The sequence below is a fragment of the Lynx canadensis genome, chromosome A2 (genome assembly GCF_007474595.2).
Source record: "Lynx canadensis isolate LIC74 chromosome A2, mLynCan4.pri.v2, whole genome shotgun sequence".
Lineage (NCBI taxonomy): Eukaryota > Metazoa > Chordata > Mammalia > Carnivora > Felidae > Lynx > Lynx canadensis.
Window position 1 is genome coordinate 39116298 of NC_044304.2, and position 17381 is coordinate 39133678.

Consider the following 17381-nt stretch of genomic DNA (forward strand, 5'->3'; position numbering starts at 1 on the left):
TAACAACTTCTAAGAGAATCCTGGATTCCCAGGCAGGTCCAATCAGATGCTGGGAGGCGAGGTAAGCAGCTACAGCTGTAACTGAGATGAGGCGAAGATGGCCTGGAGCAGGAAGACATCAGTGCTGACAGAGAGCCAGGATGGATTCCAGATACAGAGTTTGGGGTAGAACTGGTATATCCGCTGTGGACTGGAAGTAGTAGGTAAATGAAAAGAGGATCGGGGATGACTCTGAGGTTCATTCCTTGAGCACCTAGACCATAAGGATTCATGCAGCTGAGACTTCCCATCTCCTATGTTGTGTCTTGCTGCGCTTGAACCCTTGGCTATTCCAACAGTAACTAGAGAACTCCACGTCTAGAAGCCAACCCCAAAGATCCTGAGCCAGGATCTCTATTGGACACATCTTCTTGCTCCCAACAACGGACCCAAGCTCTGAATGTGCAGTGTTCTGAGTTTAACTGTGGCTGCCCACCCCCCACCTTGCCACAGCATCCTAACCTCCAACACCTTAGACTGTGACCTTATTTAGAAACAGGTTGTTTACAGAGGTAACAAAATGAGATTATTAGGGTGATCCTTAATCAAACACGACTGACGTCCTCATAGAAAAGGAGGAACTGGGACGCAAAGACAGACGTACACAGAGGGAAGATGATGTGCGGACACATAGGGAGAACACCACGTGAAGACAGAGGATAAAATGGCATGTGTTCAAGTCAAGGAACAACAGAGGACACCAGAAGCTAAGAAAGGAGCCTGGAACAGATTCTTCCCTAGCACCTTGAGTGAAAGCAGGGCCCTCCCTGCCAACACCTTGCTTTCATATTTCTGGCCTCCAGAACTGTGAGACCACAGATGTTATGTTAAGCCATTCACTTTGTGGGTCTTTGCTATGCAGCCCTAGTAACCTCGGACAGGAAGGCTACGGAATTAATCAGGAGCAGCTCTCAACCAAAGTCTAATGGGATCTGGTAGATAAATAGTCCAGTTCTCTTGCTTCCCTTAGTAGGAGAAACTCTGACATGTGGGTTTGGAGAAACCTGTTTCCAGGATTTTTTCAGTGGGATTTGGCTCCAGTCACCCACAGGGTAAATAGCGTCATAACCCATGGCTTCCTGCTTCAAGTCTCTACTTCCTACCAATGTTTCTGAGATCTCCCAAATAAACAACTTGCACACAAATCCTTGTCTCATGTGTACGTCTAGGGGAGCTCAGCCTGAGGTGGGAGTCGCCCATGGGCAGCTAATTCCTGCTGTCCCAGCCACACAGCTTGCTGCTTCTCGAGAAGGCCATCTTCCGCCAATCCTGGCTCTTGAATATTTCTGCACAATCTGTCATGGGATGCAGTGGTACATAAAATGGTTCACCTATCTAAGGGAGTTACAGGGAAAAAAATACCTTCTTTTACCTCTGCTTTCCCTTCTATCTGTCCCCAAGCAATGGACTACCAAAGGATTGGGGGAAAGGAAGATTTGTCAATTACTATCCTGACAGTTAAGTAATACTTGAAAGGAGCAAAGCAACAATGTTTGTGATGTTCAGGCTTTCTTAAGCCAGGTTGCACTGTGCTTGGAAGAAGTTATGGAAGACAGAGGGATAGATAAGTTATAGACTATATACAATTTAATTGCTAGTGAGGATAAGAGCAGACAGGTAGAGCTAGAAGAATAACATAAGATCTTAGGGAGTGAAATGTCTCCAGCATGCATACACACAAGACACAACTGTGATAGTTAAAAATATGTCCACACGTTTTTGACACTGTTCTCTTGAAAAGCAGAACCTAATTTCCCCCCTGTGGAGTGTGGGACTAGAAGTAGTGATTCATTTCTAACAAACAGATATGGTTGGAATTAATGATGTGTAACCTCCAAGACTAGATGGTCAAAGGCACTGTGGCTGCCTCCTTTCTTGCTAGGGTCACTCATGCAGGGGGAAGCCAGCTGCCATGTCATGGGGGACACATCAAACAGTCTATGGAGGGGCCCACATGGTGAGGAACAGTTGAGGCTTGCTACCAATAGCCACGTGATCCTCCAGTCCTAGCAAAACCTTTAGATGACCACAGCCTCAGCTGACATATTTTTTTTTAATTTTTTTTAAGGTTTATTTATTTTTGAGAGAGAGAGAGAGAGACAGCACGAGCAGGGAAGGGGCAGACAGAGAGGGAGACAAGGAATCCGACACAGGCTCCAGGCTCTGAGCTGTCAGCACAGAGCCCGACATGGGGCTTGAACTCACGAACCATGAGATCATGAGCTGAGCTGAAGGTGGACACTTAACCGACTGAGCCACCCAGGTGCCCCATCATCACCTGACATCTTGACTGCAATTACAAGACACCCTGAACCAGAATCCAGCTAAGTCATTCCCAAATTCCTGACCCACAGAAGTTGTGAGATAGTAAATGCTTGCTGTTTTAGGCCACTGAATTTCAGAGGTAATGTGTTACCCAGCAATTAGACAACCAAGACGGCTACATACTATCTGATTATTAGTGGGGATGGAGAGACAAACAGGAAGAACTCACCATAAAGATTTCAGGGAGTGGAAGTGCTTTCACACATGACATACAACAGAGGCCAATATTTCTTTTCTTATTCTCTACCAAACCAAGGTGAGACACTGGAGAAAATTTAAAATACAGAGGATTCTCATGGAACCAGAGTTTTTGAGCTGAAAAAAAAATTCAGAGTAGAAAAATCTTCATTTAAAAAATGGTAGAAAAATAAATAAATAATAGATAGAAAAACTTATATTCAAGAGAAAAGAGGTGATTTCCCCGAAGACATCACATCCATTTTGAAAGGATCCTGGTTGGACTTGGAGGCAACAGGCAAATTTGGAGGAATCATGGATTCTAGGAAACTCCAAAAGTCCAGGCAGTGATTTTTCTGTATCAACACTGAAGGTTCACAGATATATTTACAATTGCTAAGAGATCAAACTACCAGTGGAAGTCCAATATAGGATTGATATGTAAAACTGATTTTTCTGCTTAAGGAAAATTGTTAGAATCTTTCCTTAAACAAATCATAAAGTTCTGAGACTCAGACAGAAAGTAAGTGTTGACTCATATCCAGCTACTTCTTGAAAACACCTGGCTTACCACGTGACTATTCCAGTCTTCAAAAGGAACATTCTTGAATACAAAGACTGGTTGAGGAGAAACCTATAAATTGGAGATGCCCTATGGTGGTTGCCTACCTAATGGGCTGCTCCTTCACCTCTTGAAAAGATTCCTTTTCAGAAATAAGTGTTGGTATTACTTTGTAGAGTCCCAGATAACATCAGTTTGGGGAAGTCCCATGCCTAAATGACCCCTAGGAATTTTTTTTAAGCAAACAAATACCAACCAGATACCGAGAAATACTTCAGACAGATGTTTTTCAAAGGCATGCTCTCTTTTCCCTACCTGGCAATATCTTTTTGCAAATAGTCATAGACCTGGAGTTTTTATAAACTTGACTCTCACACACAATTCTGTGTGACCCAGACACTGCCTTCCTCTCCCACCCAACCAGGTACCACTCTCCCCTTGATCACTCCTTGCCAACCATATGGATTTTTTTTGTTGTTTCTAAAACAAAACTGGCTCTTTCCTACCTTAGGGCTTTTGCCCCTGCTATTCTTGTCATCTAGAATGTTCTGATGTCCTGGCTCTTAGATGCAGTTCAACGTTCAATGTCTCAATGTTCAAGTCTCAGGTAAAATGACCCTACCTCAAAGAAGCTTCCCTAATGACTGTGGACACCCCTCCCCTTTCTATCTGTGATGGTCAACTTGGCGAAAGTCCCCATTGAGTCAATGAAACACTAGTCTAGCTGTTGCTGGGTAGGTATTTTATAGATATGATTAAGTCTATGATCAGTTTATCTTCCATAATCTGGGTGGGCCTGATCCAATCAGTTGAAAGGTGTTAAGAGCAAAGCTCAGGCTTCCCTGAAAAAAAAAAGAAATTCTGCCAGTGGAAAGCAACTTCAGGATATGCCCTGTTCCAGCCTACCATTCCTCACAGACTGCCCTACAGCCTTTGGATTTGCCCATCCAGCTCCCATAATTGCTTAAGCCAACTCCCTGCAGTAATCTCAGAACAGAATCCCACTGGTTCTCTTCCTCTGGTGGCACCCTGAAAGATACACCATCCCAGGTCCTCCACGTAGTTCTTCAGTACTAACATTGCCTGACTTAGGAAATAAAAAAAGCAGGATGCAATTTGGGTAAATACATCTTCAAAAAGTGGTTTATAAAAATCTGATATTTAAATTTAACTGGACCTCCTGTATTTGATCTGGCAACCTTGGAGAAGAGCAGAACGTGGCCGAGTAGGAGGACCCTAAGCTCGTGCTGGCCCACATGTAGGAGTAGATATCACTCACATCCACGTAAATAACCTGGAGAAAACTTTGAAGACTGGCAGAACAAAGTTCACAATGAAAATGTAGAGAAGCAGCAACATCTGAGCAGTTAAGAAGGGGAGAAGGGGGGGCGCCTGGGTGGCGCAGTCGGTTAAGCGTCCGACTTCAGCCAGGTCACGATCTCGCGGTCCGTGAGTTCGAGCCCCGCGTCGGGCTCTGGGCTGATGGCTCAGAGCCTGGAGCCTGTTTCCGATTCTGTGTCTCCCTCTCTCTCTGCCCCTCCCCCGTTCATGCTCTTTCTCTCCCTGTCTCAAAAATAAATAAACGTTGAAAAAAAAAAAATTTAAAAAAAAAAAGAAGGGGAGAAGGGAAGGAGTGGCAGGCACGGAGAGGGGACAGCACCAGGGAGCCCACACGGGAAGACAAATTCCCATGACTCTGGCTTTGCAAACCAGAGGGGCTGAATTCCCTGACTTTGTATAACCAGTGGGACTTGGAGCCCGGAGCTTTAAAAGGCAGCTGACTCAGCACTGGGCAAGCCAGGAGGGCAATTTTGTGATATGACAACCCTACTTGTCACAATTTGAGTCTCCCTTGTTTATGGGTTTGCTTGCTTGCTATTGTCGGTCTCCCCCATCTACTCTGGAAGCTCTGGCCGGGACCCTGTATGTAGAGTCTTGTGGCTGTATCCCTAGTTCCTAAAATAGTGCCTGGCACAGAGAGGGTATCTACTAAATATCTATAGAGGAATGAATAAATGAATGTATATTATCTGCACATTCATGCTTTCTGCTTTGAGAGCCTCAAATCATCCCTCACTCATTGAAACCAGGTTTCTGTTCATGAGTAGTTGAATGGATGGTATCAAGAGTGTGTGGTCTCCCTTTCTACCTTGCCACTATCAGTGCCCAGGAGAGTGTTAGTTAGTGTGATTATCTGACTGTTTTAAGAGCAGTTGGCTCTTATTATTTTGGAAAAATGAGCAGAAAATGGGAAAACAAAAGTGCTGATGGCAGTGGTAAGAGGCTTCTCTCATAAACTTAGTATAATCATGATGACAATGGAAATCGCAAGGCATGCCAAATACAGCAAATCTTCAGCCCCGATCAGGAGCTTACAGAACTTAGATTGCTTGGCTGTTCAATTATGAATGGAGAAAAGAGAGCAATAATCAGAACATGCATGGAGTCCCAAAGCTCGTCACTGAGGGCTGGCTGAAAGTCAAATGAGGAAGTTTTTCTTTCAGCATCTGGAGGCAGAAACCGCTTTCAAGAAGTGAGTCTATTGTTTGACTGGGACATTGGCCTTCTGTTCTACTTGCAACTTAAGCCTCTGCTCAAGTGGCACCTGTTCCCTGTAGACTTTCCAGATGTCTATCAACCCACCCCCAAGAACCTTTCTCTCTCTCTTCCCTGGGGAAGTGTGGGGTGTGAAACCATTTGAAACATGTGTTCTCACTTTTACTTATATTTTAGTTACCTGCTATTGACTCCACCTCCTCTTCTAGGTAGCAAATTCCTTAGAAGTAGGGAATATTTTACAATCCCCACCACACACACACACACACACACACACACACACACACACAGGCTTATGTACAGGGGCTCAGTTCCATGGTGGAAATCAATCTGCACTTGAAGCTGAAAGGCGTGGATACTGGTGGAATATGCCTATCAGCCTTATTCCTACCCACCTACCAATGGACACTGAAAATACCTTTGCCTGAAACAATTCTGTCCTCCCTGCTCCAGTGCCTGAAATATCCGCCATTACAGTCCCACCTGTGGGCTGAGGTATCTCATCTATTGACTCTAGGTTGAAATCAATGTGCCTCCAGCCAGGCTTAGTAGGAAAAGTGGGGATGAAGAAACAGCAGTGCACTGGAGGCCTGGAGACAAGTACTTCTGCTCCAGCTCTCCTACATACCACCTATTGGATCTCCTACCCCCCTTCTGTAATTCAGCCTCTCTTATCTTGTTTTGTCATTTATGAACCATGCATCATAACCACACCTACCCTACCAGGACTGATAAGACATGATTTCTCAACCTTAATACTGTTGACTTTTTTGTCTGATAATTCTTTCTTGTAGGGGATGTTCTGTGTTTAGCAACATCCTTGGCCTCTACCTAAAAGAAGGGGCCAGTGACCTTCTCTACCAGTTGTGACAACCCAAAACACCTCCAAATATCCTCTGGGGGACAAAGTCACCCACTGTTGACAATCACCGCAGCAAAATTCCGATGCTCCTGTGCCACCCTCCCTCCCCCACCCAAGGACCCTTGTGATTATATTGGGCCCACCGGGATAATCTCCTCATCCCAAGATCCTTGACTTAATCATCTACAAAGTCCCTTTTACCATGTAAGATAACATATTCACAGGTTCTGGGGATTAGGATGTGGACATCTTTGGGGGGGGTGGGCACTATTCAACCTATAGCAATCCACTATCTGTCTCTAAAACTTCATGTCTCCCTCATATGCACCCCATTCCAAGTTCCCCAAAACTCTCAACCCCTAACAGCATAACTCAAGTCCAGAATCTCATCTAGGTCTCAATTAGCTCAAAAGTCTCAGATCTCATCCCCTAAATCATTTAAAGGAGGTGCAAGCAAGACTCTTGGTATGACCCATCTAGGGGCACAATTCCTCAACATCTATGGACGTGTGAAACTAGCAAACAAGTTATCGGTCCCTCCTGGAGCAGATCCCACCAGGATAACGATTACAGACATTCCTGGTCAAAAAGGGAGAAAAATGAAAGGAAAAAAGAAGTCACTGGTCCCAAGCAATTTCTAACTCCAACTGGGCAAACTCCATTAGGTTTCAAGGCCTGGCTCCCAGCTCAGCCCTGAGCCCAGCGATTGGCTCTCTCCTTCCTTTTTTGTGATGGGTAGCATTTGTTTGCAGCTGAGTAGTTTTATCAGCCTGTTTCCTGCTTGTAGAGTTCTGAGGGTTTGACAGTCTTCTTTCACTTTGTTCTCTCTGTCCATTTCTGTCTGGCTGATGGTATTTCTGCTGATAGAATCCTCTCAAAAGTCTGGTAGGTCTCCTACATACGTCACAGGGATTCACTCCATCTGGCCCTCTGGCCAAATGTGGCATATTGCTTCTATCTGTAAATAAAGTTTTATTGAGACACAGGCACACCTGTTTACGTATTGTTGATGGCCAGGCTACTTTCATTATACAGTAACAAGAGTGGAGTAGTTGCAACAGAGAGAATATGATCTGCAAAGCTGAAGCTATTGACTGTGGCCCTTAACAGAAAAAGTTTGCTGATCCTTGGGACAGAGGAGAAACTCAGTAAGTAGTAGTTTGGAAAGAAAAAAAAAAAAAAAAAAAAGACAGGCTTCGGTGGGTTACAAAACCAGTGCCACATGGAGGTGGTTAGTGTTTCAGAAGTGGTTGCGGGAAGTGCTAGGAGGGAAGTGAGACAAGGTGAGGAATGAATGAACAGGAGAGGACAGAACTTAAAAAGTAAACTTGATCTTGGTACCCTGCCTTGGAAGCCTGGAGCCAGGGCAAATAAGGAGCAAAAACAGAATGAAGGCAAACAGTCAACCAAAAGAAAGGAAAGAAACCCAAAGTGGGCTCAACTGAAACAGAAAAATCGCACGTGGAGTGGTGCATCAAGACCCTCAATTTGCAGGAACCACGTTGCTTCCTTGTCATCCTCCTTCCAACAAGAATTCTGCTGTGCACACAACTGGGTGGCATTTGCTTGATTCTATGTGCCAGCGTCAGGTTCCTAATAAGCCTCTCCCCTTTGCTTTTACTCGGTGGAAATGAGAACACACCAAGGGTGAGGTTTGTGTGCGGTCTGGGGGGCTTTCACAAAAAGACAGCTTGATTAGCCTTATTTAAAATATGATTGCTCCTTGAATCCCTGTGCATAAATCAACTTCAGGTGATTGTGCCTGTCACAGGCCCCTGCTCGCCTGGTTACCGGTTCAGCGTGTTCTTTGCCCTAAACAAAGCAGGACAAATTAGAGGCAAAGACCCGCTCGGGGTCCTAGACATTAATAGAAACTGATTTTCCCTTGAAAAACAGCTCACTTTGGGAGTTGTAAATAGGAAGAAATAAACTACTCAAAAGAAGCTTTGAGACCACGGCCTGGAGCAGGCTTGGCTATTGGAATGGAACCGGTTTGGGTTTGGGGTTTGGGGTTTGGGTGGAGATGGCATGTCAAATTTTGTGGTTACTCCCTAAACACACACCAACTGTTTCAATATCAGATCTGAATATGCTGCAACCTCCCCACCCCCAAGGCCATGTCTCCTCCCCAAAGAGTTAAGCCAAGAGCCCAGGACAGTTTGCTCCCCATGCGGATAGGTGTTCTGGAGTTAGCAGGCAATGTATTCTATTTCAGGAAATCAGACCAAATAAAAATCATTCCAATTAAAAAGCGCCACCGGGCAAATAGAACAGCAAGGGCCCACCTCACACAAAACAGATCAACCACAGAGTTCAGCCTTTCCTACGTGTTGTTGATGGCAGAGTCACTGCCCGGAGTTTATTCAACGGGATAAAAGGTGCCTGGTAATTTGCACTGAGAGGACTCTTTTCCCACACAGCCGTCACAAAGCATTTTGATGTGCTTATCATTTACAACGGCCCACAGGAGGAGCGGAATCGAAAAGTGATTTTGATTCCAAATACTACTGAACCCAGTAATTATATGGCTTATTAATACCGAGCCTCAACTAAGCCGCAGATATATTTTGAGAAACACACACACACAGAGACTCGCCCCCCAAGCCCTCTGAACATGCTTCATTAAAAACCTGAAATATGGGGCTTCCTGTAGGGATATCTCATCTTGTGGAGTCGGGTTCCCAATTCTCACAAAAAATGAAAATTAGCTACAGTGAGCTTTGGGGAAAGCCCCACAAATGCCCACAAGTCCAGCAAGATGCTCAACTGTGCGAGGCAAGAACTCACCATCCACGTGTCCGTCAGGTGAGGCGGGAGGGAGGACCGGCCGTCCACTGCTGCACTGGCACCCCCTTTTCTTGCTCTCTCTGTTGAGGACATGGAGGTGAATTCACTTGAGCCAAAAATGTAGGTTATGTAACTTTACCCTGACGGACAGCCCCGGGAGTGCCCGTCCCCACTACCAACATGAAAAGTACAAGGGTGCTTTTTGTAGGAAAAGGACCTGACGCTGGATTTTCCACTACCTGATAATAAACACCCGTCATTTTCTCATCAGCTAAAAACACTACCAAGGTCCTCCACCGCCTTTCTCTCCTAAACAAACCAACTCGGGCATCTGAAGACCGGTAAGCCATTTCTCTCTTTTTCCCTCTCTCTCATTAGCGTTTCCAAAGGGAATGCTCCAAGCTACCTGGGGGGGACTGAAATTTCAGACACCTCCAAACGACTCCTTCCTATGCTGATGTAGGCATTTGAATACGGAATATGCAATGTCTCGGGCACAACTTGATTTCTAGAAGCTACAAGGTCACAGGTAGATGCACGAACTTTGGGGTTCAGACTCTTAATTAAAAGCGCCAGGTACCAGGGCACCTAGGTGGCTCAGTCCCTTAAGCATCGCACTTTGGCTCAGGTTTGTGAGTTGGAGTCTTCTGTCAGAGCAGAGCCCAATTCCAGTCCTCTGTCTCTCTCTCTCTCTGCCCCTCCCCTGCTTGTGCGCTCTCTCTCTCAAAAATAAACATGAACAAAAGAAAGAAAGAAAAAAAGAAAAAAAGAAAGAAAGAAAAAAAGAAAGAAAGAAAGAAAGAAAAAAAGAAAGAAAGAAAGAAAGAGAAAGAGAGAAAGAAAGAGAAAGAAAGAAAAAGAGAAGTGCCAGCAACCAACTCAAAGCTTAGGTAAAAGGCACAAAGTTTCTGACTCATGCAAATGAAAATCTGCCTGTAGTATTGGCCTTGGGATTCAAGTGATGCAAACGATAAGGATCTCTCCGAGTGTCAGGCTTGCTTTTCTTTAAGGGTTGGCCTCATTCCCTCCTATAACAAGAGAATTCCATCATGTCGGGGCGGTTGGGTGAGTGGCATGAACTTTACTCACATCACCTCAGCTTCGTGCCTTCAGAGGAAGAAGGCTCTCTCCCCTGCCAGTCACGGAGGAATCCCCATGGAAGGATTCTGATAGGCTGCGCTGGGTCACGTGCCTCCTCAGCCCACTCACTGGGGAAGGAGGGATGGGGCTCTGTGATTGGTCAGACCTCAATCTCATGACCGTCCTGTGGCCAGAAGGGAGAACCACAGAGTGTGGCAGCCTGACCAGGGCCACGTGCAGCTCGTGGTGACAAGCGTTTTCCCAGGAAAGATGAGGGGAGGTTGCAGATATATTATGAAGCAATGAAAAAAGACGAAACAGCCACCATTCACTTCAGGGTCACACAAAATAGAACGCGAAGGACGGTCTCACGCCTACCATCCCACGTGCAAACAAACATCTTAATGATGCTGCCATTCAACTAACTTCACCGGCATTATTTATGACATTAGCCTGCAACTAGTGTGTCATTTTAGCAGTTGGCACCAGATTGCCACCCCTGAACAGAAATCCATAACTTGGAGAAGGCCAGAAAGCAGTGTTTCTCCAACTCCAGTATCGACTCACTTCATAAGTCAGGGCTTTGCAAGTTTTATAATTATAGTGGTTTACCCGTAAAACAGAAACAGAAACCCAATGCCGTAATTGCTTGCCGTACTTGTAGCAATTTCTCCCGGCAGCTCCACGAACCACCTACATTATCCATCATCTACCACAGGGTGGACTGAACATTTGCAGAGCAAGCATTCTGCTGCCATTCCAGGCAGCAAGTCACGCCAGAGGTCACGATAGTTTTGATCTCTTTCTCTTACCCCTTCCCTGGAAGTGGGGTCTCTGGTCTAGCAGCATCTGCACCGCCTAGGAACTTATCTGAAATGCAAATGCTTGGACGCTGTCCCAGACCCACTGAATCTGAAAGGGAGAGTGAGGGCAGCATAGATCTGTGTTTTAACAAGCCCTCGAGGTGATTCTGATGCTAAAGTTTGCCCAATCCTGCCTTATATAATGTTCCATTGTCATAGTGACCTCGGATTCAGCACACATATGCTTCCTCTTTTGGTTTCCTGCTCACAAACTTCCCATTGTCTACAGAATAAATTATATACTTAGTTTAGCATTCAAAGATTTTAGCAATCTCATCCTCCAAACTTACTGCCTATTAATGTGTTTATTCTCATGAATCTTATTTATTTATTGAGCACTCACACTGAGCCAAGCATCCTGCAAGGTCCCTAACATATGCTGTGTATTAGTCTGCTCAGGCTGCCATAACAAAATACCATAGACTGGGTGGCTTCGACAACAGATACTTATTTTCTCATGGTTCTAGAGGCTGGAAGTCCAATAGCAAAGTGCAGGCCAACTCAGTTTCTAGAGAGACCTTTCCTGGCTTGCAGACCACCGCCTTCTCACTGTGTCCTCGCATGGTGAAGAAACAGAGCAGGATCTTGCTCTCTTCTCCTTATAAAGCCACTCTCATGACCCTAGGTAACCCTAATTATCTCCCACACGCCCCTCTGCCAAATGCCATCACACTGAGGGTTAGGGCTTCAACATGTGAATGGGGGTGGGAGGGACACAATTCAGTCCATAGTATGTTGGTTCATATAAGCCTCCCACCAACCCTGTATTATTGAGCCTGGTTACTATTGAGAAAACTAAGGTTTAGAGAAGCTAGGGAAGCAGTCCAAGACCACAGTTAGTAGGTAGTGGTGCCAGAGGTCAGTCTTGCTGTGGTACTCAATCCCACACAGGGCATCCTATGGACTGTTCTATCCATGGCTGCCTGCTTTTCCAGACCCTTCCCATGCCCTCCTTCCCTGATGCCTTGTTCATAGCACTCCCCAAACTGGATCACCTCCCCAGACACCCCCCACCCCGAACCCGTTTGTTTAAATGCATTGAGTCCCAGAAAACAAATGATCTTCACCTAGTGTCCTAACCAGAATGATTTTCTTTTTTCTTTTCTTTTTTTCTTTTTTGGAGTAACTTCCTTCATTCTTTTCCTCATCTATGATTCTCAGAGTTCTTTTGCTCCTCTGATTTCTATTTGCTTACCTCGCGCCTTGTACAAATCCCCAACCTTCCTTACTAAATTTACTTCCCAAAGCTCAGTGGATACTTCCATGGACCATTATTAATAAATATTATTAGCATTTTATTTATTTTTTTAATTTTTTTAACATTTATTTATTTATTTTTAATGTTTATTTATTTTTGAGACAGAGAGAGACACAGCATGAGCAGGGAAGGGGCAGAGAGAGAGGGAGACACAGAACGTGAAGCAGGCTCCAGGCTCTGAGCTGTCAGCACAGAGCCCAACGCAGGGCTCGAACTCACGAACTGTGAGATCGTGACTTGAGCCGAAGTCAGAGGCTTAACCGACTGAGCCACCCAGGCGCCCCACATTTATTTATTTTTGAGACAGAGAGAGACAGAGCATGAACGGGGGTGGGGCAGAGAGAGAGGGAGACACAGAATGTGAAGCAGGCTCCAGGCTCCGAGCCATCAGCCCAGAGCCCGATGCGGGGCTTGAACTCACGGGCCGCGAGATCGTGACCTGAGTCGAAGTTGGATGCTTAACCGACTGAGCCACCCGGGCGCCCCAGATTATTAGCATTTTAAAACCTTTTGTAAATATCTGCCACATTCTAGCTGTTGTAGACTTCCTAAGAAATTAAATGTACTGTCTGGAAGGAGGTGAGGACCTCAAATAAGCAAATTGAAATGATGGGCACAAAGTTTATTTGGCCAATAGTTTTCAAATACTTTTTTTTCTTTCTTTTTTCTTTTTCTTTTTTTTAATTTTAGGGATAGTGGTGGAATCAAATGAAGCAATAACAGGACGGGTGCACTGGAAGGAATAATGTGTGAAATCACTACCAGTGGTTAGTTCTAATACAAGTATGACAACAGAGTGGTGTATAAAGCAGGGATCAGCAAACTCCATCCTGAATCACGATCACCTGGAGGGCTTATTAAAACACAGCTAACTGCTGCTTCCACTCCTCCTTTCTGATCCAGGAAGACAGGATGGGCCTGAGAATTGGTTTTTCTAAGTTTCTAGGGACTACTCATACTCCTGGTCCAGGGACCATAGCTGGAGAACCACTGATCTAAAAGTCTTCCTTGTTAGAGATTTAGAAGTGGAAAGGCATGTATCATTCAGACGCTTTGCCAACAAGTAACAGAAACCCTATCCAAATATAGTTTGGATGACAGGCATTGCAAGAAGTATATCGGCAAATGATGGTGTGATGAACAATCAGCCTCTTGCCATCCTTCTGTCCTGCCATCGCCATCAGGTACACGTTGCTCTTCATAATTACAAGGAAGCTGCCACAGGAACTCATTAACATGTACCGGAAGGAGCGGAGGGTTTTCCTCCATGTGTTTTTTGGGTTTTTTTTTATCCAGGAGGAATGTCTCTCCAAGAGCCTCCTAGCGGATATCCCCTTAAAACCCACTGGCTATGATAGCCACATGCCCACAGTTGTTAGCAAGGGTGGTGAACCTACCACAATCAAATGAGAGCCAACAATATTCCCCTCATAATATGGGACAGTGAACTCTTGAGTTCAACCAAGGTCCTGCCAACTACGTGGAAGGTGGAGAAAGGTCCTTAGGGGAGGCTACTGACAGTGTCAGCCACAATCACTCACACCTCCTCCTCTCTGGGTTCCACCAGTAGAGAAAACTGGCACAAGGAAGTACGTAGGCGGGGGCCAAAGTATCACAGGGCTTTCTGGGACCCTACACTGGAGAATGTCTGCAGTGCACATTGGTGCTCTTCCTACCCAGCATTCAAACCCTCTCTTCTCCTAGCAGCATCCCAATTTCCTTCTGCGGAACCCTCCACACCCATTTTGGACAATCTTGGTGGGTTGGTCAAGCAAGGTGTGCTGGCCTCACCTGGCCCACCCCATCATTCGAGGTTGACCAATCTGAGGGTCTCTCCTGGGGATATTAACCTTGCGTAAGGTGATATAAGAATAGAACACATTTGGAGTGGAGAAATGTCCTCCCTCTCCAGAAAAAGAAAGTATCCTTCAGCCCTTACACTTCTCCTATTCTCATCTTGTAGCTACATATGTTAATGCTCTGTTGGCTACTTTACATGCACAACCTCACCAAATCTTGGTGATAATCCTATAGGGTGAGTATCGTTACTCCAATTTTGCAGATGAAGAAACTGAAGGTCAGAGAGGTTCGGCGCTAGTAACTGGTAGAGCTTGGTACTGAATTTATACTTATCAGACTATAGAGCCCTATCTTTCTTACTATTCTTCATTATCAAGAGAAACAGCCTTCTCCCCAAACAGCACAGTAAAATGGCTGATGATCTTTTGTCCTTTTTTTCTCTGTCCACACACCCAGGAGTCTTAGTACCCACACCACACTGCTGTCTAATCTAGGCTTGTTAGGACCAGGCAGTATTTCACAATCCCCCAAGCAGACATCTGTTATTTCTGCCCTTTCGCGATCTTTCCCCCAGCTTCTGATATCAACCCAGCTTTTCTGTGGCTCAAGAGTTAACTCAGTGCCACCTCTCCCCTCTCCCTCAAGGGACGGTGTGATATTGTGATTTATAATAAGAAATGTGCACTTGGTCCCCCTCCCATTTCTGGCTTGGAGCTCCTAAAACCCTTGGAATTTTCTAAGTGATGAGAGTGATAAAGGTGTCTTTTGTTATTTTAATGATGTGACCTTTGGACAGCACCTAAGGATAGGGGCTGGTTGCAAGGAGAACACACCATGTGATTCTTGTGATTCAAGGGTTGGAACTCTGAGTCCTACCCCACCCCTCCCCCTCTTGGGGGGTGGGGGGGAGAGGGGCTGGAGATCCAGTACAATCACCAGAGGCCAATGATTTAATCGGCCGTGCCTGTGTGGTAAAGCCTCCATAAAAACCCGAAAGGAGGGGATCAAGAGCTTCCACGTTGGGGAGCACGTGGAGATTTGGGGAAAGCGTCATGTTTGCTCAGAGAGGGCATGGAAACTCCGCCTCCTTTCCCCATACCTTCCCTATGCATCTCTTCCAACTAGCTGTTTCTAAGTTCTATCCTTCTATAATACACTGGTAATCTAGTAAGCAAAGTGCTTCTCTGAGTTCTGTGAGCCACTCTAGCAAATTAATTCAACCCAAGGAGAGGGTCGTTGGAACCTCCAGTCAATAGCAGGTAGGCTAGAAGCATAGGTGACAACCTAGACTTGCAACTGCCCTCTGAAGAGTGCGGCCACAGGACTTGACTAAATGTGACACTCACTTATAGAGCTCCTCTTATAGGCACAGCATTGTGCCATGCACTTTACATGCAGTATCTCATGATCTTCTTGACAGCTCTTCTAGGGCAGTAATGTTACTCTTCCCATTTAACAGATGGGGAGTGGAAGCTCAAAAAAGTAAGTAATTTCCACACGGTCGCTCAGTTAAATAAGTGACAGAGTCAAAATCCAAATCCAAGAGTCAAATCCCAGAGCCTGAGTTCTGAACTAACACAGGTCACTTTTGAATAAAGACCTGTGTCTCTCAAAGGTCCGTTTTAAAAAAAGCCTCAGCCATGTAGAAGCGTGACTTGTTTCCAGTCCCTTAAGAATGATGGGGATTAGTTCTTCTGAAACTCCCAAGGCACTAGCTTTCACCCTGGCTGGCGGTAATCTAGCGCCTGAAGCTGCCTAATTAAACAAGTGCAGGCACACTGATTTCCTTAATTCAGGATTCTCTCCATCTCTGTCTTCTGGCCCCCTTTCTCTGAACTCTTCATGTCTGCTAGGTGACCTCACTCATTCCCAGGTGTCCCATGTGTGGATGAATCCCAAGCTCACATCTTTAGCCCAGACTTGGTACCAAATCTCCACTGCCTTGGTTCCACCTGCTGCCAGGACCTTGGCACCTGAATTCTCCCTAGTGTAGCGGAGGCTGGGGTGCCCGCCCAGATCCCACAGGGTCTTTCTGTTTCCCATTTCCCAGCTGCTGCCTGCAACCTTCTCCAGGGTGTTGCCCTTGGGCAAAGACAGTGCCGCCTCACCCAGAAGTTCCTTGCCAGATCCCAATACCCCCACCTTCACCTGACCTCAGGTGTGGAAATGGTAAAGAGAGGTGAGGGATACATGTAGGGCAGTTATAGTTCCTGTGCCAAGAGTCTAGGACACGTTCCTTAGACTAGCAATCAGTACACCTCTACCCTGGCTACAAATCTTCCCTCCTACTCAGCCACAGAGCCATTCCTCAGCCCTCAACAGTCCCTCTGCTTTCTAGTCTGCTTGTCTTTACTCACTCAGGTTCTTCTGCCTCCTCTCTTCCAACCACCAAAATTCTACTCGTCCTTTGAAGGCCAGCGACATTGCCACTTTGCCCATGACGCATTCCCAAATTACACTTTTGCTTACCACATGGGTTACTGTTAGATATGCCCAGGTCTCTAATTACCATGGTCCGGAAAGAATCCGATTCATCTTAACTAACTCTAAGGACTATGGTTGAAGTGTGTCCCACCAAAAGCTGTTGAAGTCCTAACCCTTGGTACCTGTGACTTTGACCTTATCTGGATATGGGGTCTTTGCAGGTATAATCAAGTTAGGATGAGGTCATTGGGGTGGGCTCTAATCCAATATGACTGGTGTCCTTGTAAGGAGAAGAGACACAGAAACAAACGTGCATAGAAGGCAGATGCACAGGGAGAACAACAGGTGACCACAGAGACAGAGACTGGAACAATGCATCTACAAGTCATGGAATGTCAAGGGTTGCTGGCAATCCCAGAGGCTAGAAGAGAAGCCTGGAACAGATTCTCCTCTAGGACCCTCAGAGGGAGCGTGGTCCTGCCAACACGTTGATTTCAGACTTCAAGCCTCCAGAACGGGGAGAGAATAAAGCCTCTGTTACTTTAAGCACCCCAGTTGGTGGCACTTTGTCACAGCAACCCAAACCAGAACATTAAGTGTCTCACGCGATGCCTTATGCAGAGGAGGTAACAGACAGTGGCTTGTTGA

General features: G+C 45.7%; 1 pseudogene; it reads right to left on the bottom strand.

The window, feature by feature from the left end:
• LOC115501241 overlaps window positions 1-16748 on the bottom strand; it is a 182492-nt pseudogene extending 165744 nt beyond the window's left edge.
• Window positions 16749-17381: the final 633 nt, after the last annotated feature.